General features: G+C 38.8%; 1 pseudogene; it reads right to left on the reverse strand.

The window, feature by feature from the left end:
- Positions 1 to 861: 861 nt before the first annotated feature.
- Positions 862 to 15,661, reverse strand: part of LOC122803199 — a 39,836-nt pseudogene continuing 25,036 nt past the window's right edge.

The raw sequence follows: 15,661 nt of genomic DNA on the forward strand, positions 1-15,661 counted from the left end.
AGTCCCTGCTGTCTGTATTTATTCTATAGTTGTCTGGGAAGTGGTGAACAGAGAGTAGAATGAGTGTAAGGAGTGGAAAGCACACATATGTGTCAGGAAAGAGTCACAATAATTCACATTGAAACAGACATATAATTAATGGCAAAGATGATGACAATCTTAAATGAAAAAGTGAGGATATGTAACATACAGTATGATTAGTGATTGATCTGAAATGTGAAGAGCCCCAGTCACATGGAAAATTCAAAGTAGTATGCACCCAGTACTGCTTGCTCTCACTTAATTGTCAATTACTGAAGACATCATGTCGCAGATAAGTACTGCATAATATTGTGCTTTACAGAATTTCCAAAACTGAAGAATATCAACTGCAAGTTAATAAAGACCTCTACATCCTACAAAAAGTTATGTAGTCCCATAAAACAATCAGTCCTTAACCTGATGGAGTCTTAAAGAAAATTCCAAACTTTTTGCATATTTTCATCAAATGAAGTCTCCCTAATTGGTTCTTTGCTTTGAGTGTCAATGGCCAATCTTCGTACTCATAACAGCCACAAAATAACTTATCTTGCAGGATCGAAGCATGTGAGTAGAGGGCCAACCAATCATATGAAGAGAAGTGCAGAAACAGTTCTTGTAAGTGAGGCTCTCATTGGAGTAACAATTAGATTCATTTGTGAAAAGCCACGTTCGCACTCACTTGATGAAACTGGAATACAACTAAAAGCACACAATAGTGGCTGCAGTTTTTCGGATTGTTTTTCAATGAGATACTGACGGAACCCATAAATTGTGTCTCTTTCTGATAACTGTAGTTTTCTACAGATGCATCTCATTTCCTTTTCACCAAAGGTTAAATGATTATGTACATCTTTGGACCATTGCTTTTAGATCAAATATGTGTGCCTGTTGTGCAAATGTGGCATTGTCACAGTCAAATAGCCTTCTAGACATTGATTCATAAAGTTTTGTATAAAACACAGTTGGATCAAGTGGAGGATCATTTTTGCAATCCTTGCTGTGAAGCAACACGGCGCTGAACTGGAGATTTTGCACCGTCATTGCAGCCATCTTGTGATAGTGACCTGGATTTTTTTGCCATTGTTTGAAAACTTGAACGAGCATTTGTATCTTTTCATTTGCTTTGTTCAAATCGATGTTGCGATCATGCAATTCCAAGCTTAATTCTAACAGTTCTTGAATGGCATCGCCCATTAAGCCATGATCTAGCACAAACTCTGTTGATGTGATTTTTCTTTGCAAACCCTCATAAATGCACCGCTCAGATTGATCACGTGATGGACATTGTTTGGCATCCTCAAAATGTTTAACCAGAACTTCATACTTTTCCCAAACTGCAGACACGGTACGGTAACTTGATGCCACCCATCGTGTGCTTAAACTTGACCAAGTTTTATTTATTTTTATTAATTTATTTATTTATTTGCAATTTGATTACTGGGGAAGTCCACTAGGCTGAATTGACCCATTTTCAGTGGAGGCTGGGGGAGAAAAGCTCCAAGATGCATTATACAATTTACATACAACTGTTAGTTAATATTAAAGATATTATGTAGAATAGTTACTCATAAATGCATTCAATATCATGCATAGTTAACAAATTCATTAAGCTTGAAGGTAGGGATCATACAGTTTCATTTGAGGAAAACAGCTGTGTCTTAGGTGTGGAAGCAGTTTACATACAAACCTTTTAAGAAAATGTAAATACGCTTTACATACACACATCAACAGTAGAATGCTATTTACAATATTTACTAGGTTGGGCTGTGTTGTACTGCGGTGGTGGTGCTGCGGTAGTGTTGTCATCTCACAGTAAGACGTTGTCCTGTTCGATTCTCAGCTAGAGTGTCTTCTGTGTGGAGACATACATGAATGGGCGTACCTGTGTCAGGGCCGGCAACTCAGCACATAAAAATCTACTGCCAATCATTAGCGGACCAGAGTTCCGCTGTGGGGACCCCTAACCTGGAAAAGCCAAAAGACACAACAACTAGGTTGGGCTGTGTGAGGGTAGCTGTAGGAGTTGAGAGTTTAGAGAGAAGCTATATAAATTGTTGAGAGCTTAGATAGACTCATAGGAAGATAACTATGAGAGTTGTAGAGCTTGGGAACCTAAGCAAGAACCCCCTTGGATTAGTTTGGGTGAAGGCAGGTACATTTCCATTTAGTGACAGGTGTTTAATAGTTGGGTTTTGGAGGTTTCTGAGTTTGGTATGGTTCTTAGTGTGGAGGGAAGGGAATTATATTTTCTGCCTAGTGAGAAAGATAGGAGAAGTTGGCCAGCAGGACGTTTAGGTTTATTGATAGTAATTAAGTTCTGATTTTCAGATCTGAGAGCTCTGTTGGGTGTATAAGGGAGAAGGATGTCAGTCAGAGTGGGACATTTTGTTGGGTGAAATATGAGTCTATGTTCAGTAGTGAGTTGGAGATAGTCTAGGTAGTTTGGGAGTTCAAGCCAATTCAGGGATTGTAGTGTTAGTCAGTGATGGGTGGTATTTTTAGAATTAGAGGCAAACTTAGAGATTTTGTTGTAGCAGTTTTCTAGTTTAAGGTGATAGAGGAGGACAGGATGGTTAGGAGAGGGGCTCCGTATAATAAGGAAGGAAGAAGATAAGTCAAGGCCAGAGTTTGCCTGGTAGAGTTGCAGAGAAAGTGATTATTCCAATACAGCATACCTAGCTTTTGGTGGGTTTTCTAAATATTTTGTTGAATATGAATATCAAACTTGAGGTGTTCATCTACAGTAATGCCAAGTAGTTTGGCAGAGGGGGCTACTTCTATATGTGAGTTGGTTTGACTATAAACTTTGAAGTTGTTTTTATCATAGGAGAGGGTCTTTGTGGGAGAGAATAGTAGAATCTTTGATTTATTTGCATTGAGAGAGAGGTGGTTTTGGCGCATCCAGTTTTCAGTTGTTGAGAAGGCAGTTTGGGTTTTAGTCAGCAATTCAGAGAGGTTTGAGGCAGAGCAGACTAAGGTTGAATCATCTGCATGTTGAATGATTTTAGCATCAGGAATAGCAGTGTGAAAGTTATTGATGAAGATGTTAAAAAGCATTGGCCCAAGGATGGATCCTTGTGGTATGCCAGATGGGGTAGGTAGGAAGGAATAGATGGAGTTCTTCCATTTAACTGCCTGTGATCTGTCTGACAGATAGCTGGAGAACCAGGATAAAACATTATGTAAGAGATTAAGATTTGAGATTGAGGCTTGTGGGAAACATTATCAAAGGCTTTAGACAAATCAAGTAAAACAATAGAAACTAAGCTGTCTGAATCTCGGGCTTGATTGACAGTTTCTAGAAAAGAGAGTAGAGCGGTTATTGTGCTATGGCCTGGATGGAAACCATGCTGGGTAGGAGTGAGAAGATTGTTTTGGGTCAGGAAAGGCATAAGTTGGAGGTGGATGCATTTTTCTAGGATTTGGAGATTGGTGAGAGCAAAGTAATGGGGCAAAAGTTTGAGATGCTAGTATTTTGACTCCTTTATGAAGAGGAAGAATATAAGCTGAATACCAGACTTTGGGGACGTATGATTCTTTTATGAATTGGTTGATAATGATGCTGATTGGGAGAGCAATGCCATCAGCAGCACATTTTAGGAAGGAAGAGGGAATATTGTCAGGAGCATTAGAGCAAGGTTTAAGTTTGGACAAAAGTTGTTTTATAGAGTTAGTGGAGATGGGTTTGAGTTCAAACAGATGAGGTGAGTTATAAGGGGGAGAGTGTAGAGCAGTTGGGTTATTATTGGGAAATGTCTTGGTGAGGGTAGTAATAGTGTCTATGAAAAATGTGTTAAATTTGGAGCCTAGTTCAAGGTCAGATTTACTTGGGTCAGGACAGGGATTATTCTTGGAGCTTGGATGGAGGAGTGAGTTTATTGAGTTCCAGAATTTTTGGGGGTTTTTATTGTTATAGGACTGAAGCTTGATATAGTAGGATTTTTTGTCTTTGGTGATTAGTCGTTTTGCACGGTTGCAGAGTTGTTTATAATGGAGAAAGGTATTGGCCAGTTTATTGTTTTGGTAAAGCTTCCATAGTTTGTCTCTGTGGTGCATAATTTATTTTGTCTCTTTGGATAGCCAAGGAGCAGTTATAGTTTTTATCCTTTTGTTTCTTAGTGGGGCTAGTGAGTTTAAAGTATCAAGGAAGACAGAGTTGAAGTTTTCTATAGCTTTGTGAAGGGGAAGGATGTTTAGAATTTTCCAGTTCATTTATTTGAAAGTATTTGAGAAAGTAGTTGGGTTGAAGCTACTGAGGTTACGAGTTTGAATGTATTGATGCTGGTGTGAGGAGGAACTAGTTAAGTGATGCATGAAGGCTCGGAGGTGGTCGCTAAAGGTATCAGGAATTGTGCCAGAATTGGTTATTTTATTTGGATCTGAGATTAGGATCCTATCTATAGTGGATCCAGGAGGGTTTATTTTGTTAGATCGAGTGATGGAGAAGATTAGTTGAGTGAAGTTATAGAGGTTAATGGATAGGGAGGGAGAGGGGCAATTGATTTTATTCCAGTCAATATTCACATCACCTAGGATATAAGTCTCATAGTTAATTTCAGCAGAGGCCCATAGGAGAATATGCTCGAGTGTGGAGAAGGTTGGAGTAGACTAGGGCAGTGTCTCCACCTTTTTTATTTAGTCGGTCATTTCTGAGACAATGAAATCCTGGGGGCAGAATCTCAGAGTCGGAGATAAAGAGCTTTAGCCAGGTTTCGGGGATGGCTAAGATATCTGGTTAATTATGGCTTAACCAAGCTTGAAATTGGTGTACTTTGTTGTTTAGACTGTGCATTAATTGTAAAAATCTTTAGGGTGTTGAGATAGGAGGAAGAGGGTAAGGGATGAGTGTTGTTAATAAAGGATGTAGGATCAGAGTTAGGATGGATATCACCAGCTTGGACAAGGTTGTTGAAGGAGATATCCTTTAGCCATATTGGTCTGCCAGGCATGAAATTTGGTAGATTGTAGATTGGAGCAGGTGATAGTATCTTGACTTTTAGCATCTGAGTGTCCATTTCTTTTGCACACATGAAATTCTCTGTAATTTTTTGGTGAGGAATGGTATAGCACATACAGTTTATCAAGGAATGCCTTAAATCTGTTAATGCCTGGAACTTGTTTGATTACATCCCCGACAAAGAGTTCCAATCTGTGATTCGTACAGTGGCAAAAGATAACTGATGGAAACTTGACTGTCATTAGCTTCTTAACATCATCTTTATATCCAAGCATAACAGCTGCACCATCACATGCAATGCAAACCAAGTTACATTTCAAGTAATCCTGTGTTAAAACATGAGATTTTAGGCACTCAAGCAAAGAATTAAAAATCTCTCCCAATGTTGTGTTTTGCAGTTCAGTTAAGTCCAAAAATAAATTTACTGCTGAGTTCATTCCGTTGTCAGTAAGACAGGTATGAACATAAACAATGAGCATCGATTTGATGCTCAACATCGTTGACTCATCAATAATTAATGATATTTTGCTACTGGATGTGACAATCTGTTTTGTACAATTTTTCTCATTTCATCGTTTACGTGATTAATGTATGCATTACTAGAATAAAGACTGCGTCCCATATCAACTCTATTTAGTTGTAAATCAATTTCAGACTCAAAATTATGAAAGCTTTGGTTTTCTTTCACCACTTTATAGGCAGTACAAAAAATGTTCATCGTGACAGTTTTTTTCTTTTGCCTGGGCCTTCAAAACTATCAGCTCCAGAATCTGTCTGCTTCTTCAAGAAGCTTTGTGGCAGCTTTGTGACTCACAGAGTCCTTGTGGTCGAATATCTTTTCTCACAGGGATGTTAACTGTTGCTGTTGACTTTCACCAAAGGAAGTTATCAAGTCATTGGTCCATTCCTTTGCAATTATGAGACCCTTCTTAGTCTCTATGCCAAGACCCCCCACACTACGGCACGTTTTACATCCAAGTTTCTTATTGCGAATCAAAAGCCAACTGTACTTACTGCAGTAGTCATTTTTCTGGTCCATAGTCCAGCAGTCAGGCCAGTCTGTGTCACCAGCAGCCTCATGAATGGCATTACTACATGAAGCAGAAGCAATACTTTGTAAGGATTCTACCTCCATAGCACCATCTGGCTCATCTGCAGCATTCCTGCTTGAAGCACAAGCAACATTTGGCATAGGCACCATCCTCATAGTGTCACTACAAACTATGAAATTTGGATCATCCTTGCTCAGTCACAGTCATTTATTTATAGGGCTTCCTGTCCCAGAAAAGTAGCCAGCAACTTTGGCCATCACTAAAGGGTAAATGGTCTAGTATTTAGCAATGTGCTTATACGTTTCCATAGAATGCACAGTGACTCAATGAAGTATATTCCTGACTTGAAACAAGAGGATAATGAACTCTTCTGACAGTGAAGAAGCTATTAAATGTAATCAGTGCTCTACCAAAATTGTACTGGTTGAGATGTATGAGTCCTGACCCACACTGTCGTTAAATGTAACCTAATCAGTAACACTGTTGTACGTGCATAATGAGAAGTACTGACCTTCACAATATAGCAGCTGCAAACACAGGCATTCTATTCACAATTCATAATACCATTATACAACTGCTTAGATAAATTATATTTATTTTGATGATTTATAATATTCCAAACATCTGTTTTAAAAGTTGGATCTTGGAACATTCATAATAGCACCTTTTTGCTGAAGAATCTAAAGAAACTGGGGATAAATTTAAGAAATAACATAGATAATGTTACAGTTGTATGCTACTGTATTAAATTATCTACAGGCTACAGCCAATCCACTACCTCCCCAAAGAAAGAATTACATTTCACAGATTTAAAAAATATGACACAGTCTTCTGAGCTTCTGACAAAAAAATTTTAATAGAGTAGGCAATAAGCATGTTCATAGGTTCAGAGGTTCATAGGTAGGTACTAGGCTATCAGCCCAAGGGCCTAAGTAAATTAGCCAACAAGGTTCCCTGGCTTACGACACCCAAGAAAATTAATTACCTCTGCCCCTGTTGAGCAGAGCCACAGAAGTGCACTTTATATTCAACTTTATGTCCTACCACCCTTCTACCATGTCGAAACTGACATACTGTTAGCTGATAGGCACAACTAATTTCTCACATACTTTTATTCTCCCTATTAATACCTGTATCTCTTTACCTCTCTACTAAATTACTAATGACAAAATCTCATCTCCCTCCCTCTCTTTACCATTTCAGAATGAATTTATATTATACGTTTATGGACTCTGTTACTTTCCTGTCATGCTGTAATACCAATTTTGTAGTCTGTACTTTATTTTAATTTCCTGGGCTAAAACTGTAAAATGGCCCAAAGAGACCAGTGTGCTACCCCAGTTAACAAACTAAAATAAATAAATAAATAAAATACAATACAATACGGGTAGATATCTAAATGTACAATGTAATTTCCATTAGTGATACATACATACTACAAAACATTAAACATTCCAAACCAGAATTGAGGACAGTCATCAACAGCCCCCCAAAACACACTCACCACAGGCATTTGGTTGACCCTGCCAGTGTATTAAAAAAAGAAAATCAACAGTCCCTCAAACACATTGCCTCCCTAGTATCTGGTTAAACCCTGCCAGGTTATACATAACATATAAAAAAAGTCAATGCCACAGCCCTTAAAAGTTTCACACATAGAGTAGGTTGATCCTGCTAGGCAAAAAATAAAGTATCTGGTTGGCCCTGCCTATCAACAGCCCCAAAACACACACAGACAATCCACCGGAATCATCTGGACAGTGGTTCCATTGATGGTTCATTGACCCTGCCCTGTTCCCAGTCAATGTATTTAAAAAAAAGAAAATCAACAGTCTCCACCTCCACACACACACTGCCTCCCTAGTATCTGGTTAAACCCTGTCAGCTTATAACATATAAAAAAGTCAATGCCACGGCCCTTAAGTTTCAGAGTAGTAGTATGCCAGGAAAAAATAAAGCATCTGGTTGGTGTTGAGCCGTGGCCCTCTCAACAGCCCCAAAAAACACACAAATGTGATGATACACATACCATAGCCCTGTTTCTCCTCTCACTCTCTCCTTGCAACTAAAGTGCGGGAAGAGAATGTGAGAGTAACAGGGCTAATCAGCAGCCCATGTCATGATTACACAGTCCTGTCAACTGCTGCAGCCCACAATTCTATGACACACACATCATGACATGGCCTGAGGCTGAAAAGCTATTTTTCGGTGAACGGAAGTTTAAATTTTGCATGTAAGTGGACTTGCTCTATCCAGTGCTGTTGCAGCAAAGGTCCCAGTATGCCATACCGACTTGTACCATCTCAAAAAATGCCTTGCATTATAAATACTCAAACCCATGGAAATCAGTGATCTAACAGATTCAGCATTAGTTAACCTTAACAAAGCATGGAAAGTAAGATGGGAGATGAGCAGTTTGGATTCAGATCAGGATGCAGCACAAGTGACTCGATGTTTGCAGTGAGACAGATAGTTGAGAAGAAGCTAGAGATGAGGAAAGAGTCCAGCTGGACATTCCTACTGAATTGAGCTGTACTCTGGTGGTTGAAGTCCCAGACACATTGGTAGAATCAGTGTAGGCTATGTACAAGGACCCAGCGACTTAATTATGAACAGTGTTTTGTCTCACTGAGGGGTTCCCGGTGGGAGTGGGTGTACACCAGGGTTGAGCTCTGAGTCCACTGCGGTTCATATGGCTGATGGACTACATTAGCAAACAGGTCGGAGGGAAAAGATCAACAAAGTTGCTGTATGCAGATGATGTAGCATTACAGGCAGACTCTGAGCAAAAACTTCAGCAAAACATTGGGAAATGGAAGGTAAAACTGAAGGCACAGGGGATGAAACTAAGTACTGATAAGACAGTAGTAATGGCAGCAAATTGAGGAAATCCAAAGAAGCTGAGAACTGAGATAGAAGTGAGGATAGTGGAACAGGTTAACAGCTTTAAGTATCTGGGAGGGTAGTTGAGTAGAAGGGAAGTCTGAATGAAGAGTTCAGAGCTAGAATCAGAGATGCCACAGCCAGCTGGCATAGAGTGTCAGGTGTAGTCTGTGACAGAAGAATGTCAAAGAAGCTGAAAAGTAAGGTGTACAAGACAGTGGTGTGACTAGTACTACTGTGTGGTACAGAAACCTGGACAGTAAAGGCAGAGCAGATGAGAAAGCTAGAGGTGATGGAAATGGAGTGTCTGAGAAGGGTGCTAGGATGCACATTGTGGGACAGCTGTAGAAATGAGGATATAAGAGCAGAAGCCAAAGTAGCTCCATTTGCAGAAAAAATCAAAGAGAACAGATTACGGTGGTTCAGGCACATGTGCAGAAAAGCTAAAGACAATCTGGTGAAGAAGACTTGAGACAGATAGGAAGAAGATAACAGGAAAAGAGAGCATCCAGCAAAGAGGTGGATGGATTGTGTGAGAGAAGATCTGTGGCAGTCAAGCATGACTGTCGAAGAAGACAGGAGTGTGGCATTGAATCAAGAGAGATGGTAACAGTTAACATGACACCCCGACCCCATGTCAAAATGGGAAGAAGGGGATTGATGATTATGATGATGATGATGATGATGATGATGATGAACAAAGCATTTGGTATCAGGTTCTCAGAACAATCCACTTTAACACTTCTTAAGCAGTTATGGTCTTGGCCTTTATTATTTCTAACAATATCTTTCTCAACAGGTCATACATAAATTCTACATTCTTGTATTCTATAACTCATCCATCTTTACCCACTACCCGCATGCATCCACCTTGTTTCCATCTGCAGGTGTTTCACAAGGTTCTATAATAGCCTGTTACCATTTTCTCTTTGCATTCATAACATATCAAGCAAGCAAATGACTGACAACTATCCTGTATGTGGTGATGATATATTGCTTTAGTGGTCTGTCCTATTTAGTACCATCTTCAAAGACATTTCTAAATGTAATACTCTTATATGATAGTTTAGCATCTCTATGACTAAATATAAGCTTTTCCAGTACCAAATCCATACTATACGGTTAGGTACGTACAAAAACGGAGCATGACTTGGTTATCACAGAATCCCCTTACTATCATCCAGTGAGACTCTGGACAGACTTGTACTTGGTTTGCATAGCACACAGTAACAAGCAAGTTTACAATTTTCAATGCCAAGTGAAAAAGTTGTCTTAGCTGCAACACCAACTACCAAAAAAGCAATTTTTTTTCACAAAGCATTTTGCTTCTTCTCCTAAACTCCATTGCTCTGGTGATCAGTAACTCTCCCATTAACATTCACAAACTTCAGATTTCTTAAAACTGAGCTTATTACCATACATGTGCTTCTACCAAAGGTGGATACGGCTACTTATCCTTCACTAAAGCTGATATCCTTCCCATCAATCTCCAAGCCCAGTTGTCAAAAGGTACAATTATTTACATACTAGAATGTCTCAACTAATGCCCTGTTAGTTGATAAAACATAACACCCGTCCATAACACCGTACCTCTGGCCAGAATTTTTCACTTATCATTCATTTCTGTCACACATCACATATGCTCAACATCCTGGTTCTTTTTTTTACTAGGTTATTTTTGCCTTCTTCCCATTAACCATCAAGCCTCCATTTAAACATAGAGTGTCCACACATTCCACTGCTCTGATAATTTCACCATGAGCCAAGGATTGTGCTTTCTGAGGGGTGCCATTATTGAGATAGCCATGAGCAAACATTAAAACCTAACCCGATTCCCTTGTCAAAAGACAAGGAAGCAGATTCACCACAGAGGCCCACAAAGACCTTCTCTTTAGTGTATGTACTTCTATGCATTCCTACAAATGCCTTAACTCATTGGTGGATTGATTAACATAATGTTCATGCCCTATCCATGATCTGTGTCTCTGTCTATCTTACAAGGGAATGTGGCAGTGTGTATGGCTGGCTTCAACTCTCTCTTTATCCATGTCACTCATTCTCTCTGCCAGTGCCATCAAGTGGCTGAAACATTAGTCAAACTTAGGTTAACTGGACAGTAATTAGAACTTTGTCTCTCTGTGCCTTTGGTGTGCAAACATCCATGCCTTCTTCATTGTAGGTGTCAAACGCTGGAATTATATACCACTTGCTATCACTAGTACACCTGTTATATTAACCTTAAAAATAAGCCTCAGATCTCTCCTGTTGCAGCTGTCAGCATGCACATTTTAATCCCACTTAACTATACAAGACAATATTCTCCTGTTCAGATCATACTGTACTGCTTACATAAAAGTAGACATCCTTTTATGTAGAATAAACACATTTATATGGCTCAGGTCATCAGCTGTTACCTATAATATGTGTTACTTTAGTTGTCTTATATCTATAATAACGACATGGTTGAAATTATCCCTATGGTGCATTCCACACACCTTAATATAAATAAATAAATGTATAAATAAGTTAAGCTGATTTTCAGTGTTTTACAGACTGCACTGCACATCCTTTTTTCATTATGGTACTAACAACTTTTAGGATGTAATCTATGAGGCAATGGCTGCTTTGCCCACCCAGCACAGCTTGTGTATCTATTCCATTTATGTTCAGTTCTTTATAATGGTTTTATATATGTGTGTGTGTATATATACATATATATATATATATATATATATATATATATATATATATATATATATATAGTTTTTAGTTTAATTTTAACAGACTGTTGTAAGGGAACCAGGGAGCAACATAACAGAAGCTTTCAGTAACAGACATTGCCAAAAAGAAGAGTCATGTTTGAATGGCATATTACATATTATTCTGCATAAATGTCATTTGCTAATGGTTGGGGCTCGGTGACTCAATAGTTAACATGCTTGTCTTTGATGCTGGAAAAACAGAAGTCTGTGGGTTCTATTACCGGTCTCAGTAATTGGATTGTTGACACTAAAGTGGAACATTAGGGGTACTGCATTCCTGTGTGTGTCATCCTTTGGATGAGATGTTAAAGCACTATCTCATCTACTTAAGTGGTAGTTGATATGAGTTCCCTGATGCTCTTACCACTTTTAACCCAAGTGGTACAAATAAAACCACAAGTATCCCCTGAATGGATGTCCCTAGTCCTAGATGGACTAACCCAGTCTGCAAGGAATAAATAAAAACAAATAATGTATGGGAATTCAAAACTGAACTGAATAATGTAGGGGGTTTGATAACTGGCGCAGGCTGTAGCTGCTTTAGGGTATGGGCAAGTTCAGATTCAGATTTTTGGTTTGGTGTCGTTTGAATGAATGAATGTTTTCTTATAGAACAGAAAGGTAATATAGATAAGACAAGTCTTCTGTGCTGGTTCACACCTACATTTTAAAGCTCATTGTCTATTGGTCTACACTTTCAGCTTTCATTTACTGAGGTTAGTAACTAACAAAATGTAGGCATCTAGGAGTATTTTGTTGGTTTTATATTGATTTTTATTCGATTGATAGATTTATCTACTTATGTTTACATTTTTTGATGTCAGAATGTTTAGTCCAACACCCAGTTTTGCAGAAGATAAAATCAGTTTTAGGCTTCAGGATATGACATACCATATAACATTAACATTTGATTCTTCCTGTTATGTCAAGTTTGGGTCAAGTATGCATCTGTGTAATAGCAACCAGAATTTATTAAATTGCACTTGGTAAAGTAATGTCATCATTCTGCCATTAATAAAGGCTGCAGTTTCAAGAATAGTAGTAGGGGTTTTTTTTGACATACACTTTAATAGTACAGTTTGGGGTGGTGGTGCTACGGTTGCATTGTCACCCCACAGTAAGACGTTGCCCTGTTCAATTCTCAGCTACAGCGTCTTCTGTGTGGAGACATGTGTTAATGGGCGTACCCTCGTTGAAGGTTGTGCGTCAGGGCCGGCAACTCGGCACGTAAAAATCTACTGCCAATCATTATCAGACCAGAGTTCCGCTGTGGCAACCCCTAACCGGGAAAAGCCGAAAGACACAACAACACTTTAATAGTATAGTTTGTGTCAGTAGCTGGCATTAAGATGACTAACACCTTATAATATAATTTTGTTTAGCTGCTAGACTTTTCTTTCATCTCAGAATTAACATTGTAACCCAGTATTGAGCTGAATCTAGTCATTAATTTTAATGCTGTATTGCTTGTTCAACTGACAGTGAGCAAGTTAATTATATCCCTTTCCCATCTGGAAGGAAGACAATGCCTGAAGTACCCATTACTATTTTCTAGTAATCTGCAATAATTTTTGTCCAGCAGGTGGAGGTATATTACAACTAAAGCATACAGAAAACATTCCAAAGAGCAAAAGCTTAGCTGTGTAAATGACAAATAGCTGACAGTAGCCACTAACCAGCTACTTATTCCTTTTTATGCTTTAACCAATATAGTTCAAGCTGCTTCTAAACATTCCCTTTTCTGTTTATTTTTTGTATTAATAAGTTAGATAAAGTTTTTGTTCATGTGTTTGCATTATAAGCTATGTTCTAAGCATTTATTTAGTTGTAATATAAAATAACTATTTACCTACATACAACGTTGTATCAGTGCATGTTTTTTATTTAGAAGAGAACAATTCCATTTAAACACATAAAAACAACAAGTTCTGTGCTGTTATATTGAGTTGAAGGCATAATTTAAAAGTAATTTCAAACCATTTTAGGCACAGGCAAGCCTATGCACTTTTCTTCTGGCAGTTTGGTATAGTGATAAGAGCATAAATGCAACATTTTGTGGTATCTGCAGAACATTTAAGGATCTCTTTTTTTATAATAGTAGCTCTCAACCTCTTGGCAGAAAACAAAATCTGGACAAAGCCAATAATAATGGGGGTCAAAGCCCTAAAAATAGGGACACATTTTAGGTATTGCTCTTATAAACTTAGAAAGTTGCTAGAATAAAAGGTCTTGTGTTACCAAACATTTTATGAAGGATATGAAGTCTGAAACTCAAACGACTGTCATTATTTTGTGAATTCATCCCTCTGTGACTTGCCATAAAAATCCAGAAAAATCACAATTTTTTTACGGAACAGACCAAAAATATGAGGCAAAAATATGGACATTCTGTGAAAATCTGTACATTGTGAGGTATGGTCATTTAGGGTAATGGGAAGAATCTAGCTGACTCATTATATATTACTCAGATTTCTAGTAAAGGCTCATTTTAGCAAACTTGATCTGCAGGAATTCTTGAAAAAAAAGTTATTTAACAAAATGTAGAACATGTTTTATGCTTTAAACACAGCATACATTGTACAGTTATAAAACAGTAATGTGAAACCACAATTATCAAATATCTAATTGTATAAACAGACAGTTCATAGGTTCATAGGTGTGTACTAGGCTAATGGCCCTGGAGCCTTTGCAAGCCTAGTCCATAGAAGTGCCCTGGCATTGTGTTGCCCGACCTTAGTTCCCAGTGCCTCTATCAAGTAGAGACATTGGAGTAATCCCCAGGGTGAACTTTCTATTTCCCATCCACTCATCAAGATTTCTCTTGAAGAAGTGCACTGCTTGACATGTATGGGAAGTCTATTCCAGAGGTTGGGCAGTCTCTGGGTTAAGAACCTGTCCCTCCAGTATGTTCTGTTGATTATGGTAATAAGTTTGAGGTCTCTGGAGCATGTGGTGTGGAGGGATTGGGATTTCTTTAGATGTAGCATTTCTAACAGAGCTGGGTCAGACATGGCTTTGTAAGTCAAGCAGAGATCACCTCTTAGTAGATGATATGAGACAGAGAATAGGTGGAGTTTTTTTTAGTCTGTCCATGTATGACATGTGTTTAAGGCCTAGGATCCTCTTTGTGGGATACTTTTGTGGCCTTTCCAGCTGTTGAATGTGTCTAGTGAGGTACATGCCAAATGGAGCATTATACTCGATGATTTGCCTAATGAGGGAAGAGTAGAGAGAGATGATGACCTTTTTCTTTCTGGATGCATAATCCTTGATCATGAGATGTGCCACATAAAAGGACTTTCTGACCACAGTGGCAATGTGGTGGTTGAAGGAGAGGTTGCTGTCAAACTGTGTCTCCAGATGTCTTATAACACCTTCAATGTTCAGTGGGCTCCCATCAATCTGGTATTTAGTGGGAAATTAGTTTTTCCCAAAGGGGATGACAACGTGTTTTTTGGCATTAAGCTTAAGGTCATGGTTTTGAAACCAGTCATTGGTCTCAGTGAGGCCTTTCTGTAGAATGTCTAAATCACTTGGGGGAGCTAAAAATGGCTCCCAGCTTGCAGTTGTCTATGAATTTGGTCAAACAGGGTCTCTTCATGTTGGCTTGGCCTTCTGAAAAGTAGATGCTAAACAGGAGAGGACCCAGGACTGATCCCTAGGGGACTCCACTCATGACTGGTGGGCAGTCTGACTTGGAATGTGCTACTTTCACACTGTGGATTCTATCTGTGAGCCAGTTTGCAACCCACCTAGTGATATAGGGGTTGATGCCTAGTTTGGTGAGTTTATCAATAATTCCTGAGTGGGGAATGGTATCAAAAGCCTTGGCCAGATCGAGGTAGGCTGTATGAACTGCCTTGCCCTCAAGCACAGCTCTGGTGATTGACTGAAAGAAGTCAACCAGGTTGTTCAGGCATGATCTACCTTTCACAAAACCAAATTGCGTGGGATCTAGCATTTGGAGATTCCCTATATCCTTGTTA

The sequence above is a fragment of the Protopterus annectens genome, chromosome 5.part1, assembly GCF_019279795.1.
Source record: "Protopterus annectens isolate FY-2018-M chromosome 5.part1, PAN1.0, whole genome shotgun sequence".
NCBI lineage: Eukaryota > Metazoa > Chordata > Ceratodontiformes > Protopteridae > Protopterus > Protopterus annectens.